The sequence below is a fragment of the Penaeus japonicus genome, unplaced genomic scaffold (assembly GCF_977035675.1).
Source record: "Penaeus japonicus unplaced genomic scaffold, GWHDUDI00000001_assembly GWHDUDI00000016, whole genome shotgun sequence".
Lineage (NCBI taxonomy): Eukaryota > Metazoa > Arthropoda > Malacostraca > Decapoda > Penaeidae > Penaeus > Penaeus japonicus.
In genome coordinates this window covers 27,600,432-27,602,280 of record NW_028234418.1, presented here as the reverse complement: position 1 = coordinate 27,602,280, position 1,849 = coordinate 27,600,432, and positions in this window count along the sequence as shown.

Here is a 1,849-nt window from a genome sequence, read left to right as displayed (position 1 = left end):
GTATTACGCATTACGTACTTCTTTTTAACCACAAGCTTTGTCCTGCCACTTTTTGACAGGAGCACATTTTGAACAGCAACATTGAAATTTAAATGCCACTATGCAACTAATACAAAAACTCACTATATTACCATCCGAAAGATCCAATCTTAATAATGCTTCATATAATGTATTATATATAACCTTCATATTATATACAACCTATGTACACGAAACTACTTCATTTATAACTAAAAAAATCACTCAAAGAGCGGAAAACTTCTCCAGGCCCCAAAATTACCGTGACAAAATACATAAGTCTACCACATTCAAAAAAAGATTCAGATTCGTATAAGAATTTTGAGACGAACCTCAATAGCGGCGAATCCTTTTTATTGGATTATAGACCTGAATGTGTCATAGAGTCATCACAAACTCATCACAATTCAGATTATCATGTTGTATTGATAAAAGAAAGACAACAAACGGTTACGTTTCCTTGACTTTATTGCTCATGCACGAGTCTGTATGTGTGGTATACGGTACACTTGTTTACATATGCTTTGTTTACGCATGAGATGTACTATATATGTTTCTCATTCCATAATCAATATTATTGTTATAGTTCTTACTATTATTATTATTATTATTATTATTATTAAATAATAATGATAATAATGATGATGATTATTATTATCATTATTATTATCATTATTATGATAGTTATTATCATTACTACTATACTATATTATACTACATTATTATTATTATTATCACTTTAACCAATACTGTTATTACTATCATTATTATCATTATTACTGTTATAACTATCATTATCATTACCGTTATCATTATTTTGACTATCATCATTATCATTATACTCATTATTGCCATCATCATCATTACCATGGGAAGGCCAATGATAACAATATCGTTGTCGTTACGATTATCATTATTAACATTATCACTATCAATATCATTATCAATATCCTTAATTCTCTCTATTACTATTACTATTATTACTACCATTATTGGTGCCCTTATCATTATCACTATAATCATCATATCATTATCATCATTAACGCACATCGTTATCATAGGAATTATTTTTGTTACTATCATTAGTAGTAGTAATAGTAGCAGTAGTATCATTATCATTATTATTATCATACTCATTCTAATTATCACTTTCATCATCATAGTCAAAACGATATATATATATATATATATATATATATATATATAATATATATATATATATATATATATATATTATTATATTTATATATATATATATATATACACACACACATGTAACACACACACACACACACACACACACACACACACATACACACACTATATATATATATATATATATATATATATATATATATATATATCTATATATATATATATATATATATCCATACATATGAATGCACATATTTATGTGTGTGTGTGTTTATCATTGTCATTGCAATGATGATTATTATCATTACAATTTAAATTATCATTGTTGTTGTTATCATCATTATCCCGCCACCATTCATAACATTATTATTAACGTCACTACTAGCAATTATCAATTTCTTAGTGAATATCATTGCTATTGCCAACAATACCGCTATCATTACTTACATAAATTATGATTATCATCTCATTAAAATCATCGCCATTGTTATCTTTAATCACTTGACTTCAATACCCATCATAAAAAAAGGTTTCAAAAGACGGGAGTGAAATTTTAGTAACACGTGATGACAACGTGACTTAAAGCTTTTCCCAAAATTCTCTTTCTTTGCTGGTGGTCAGTTTCTGAGAATGTCTACTAGTCATTCTTATATCTCTTTTATTCTTATTTAAAACA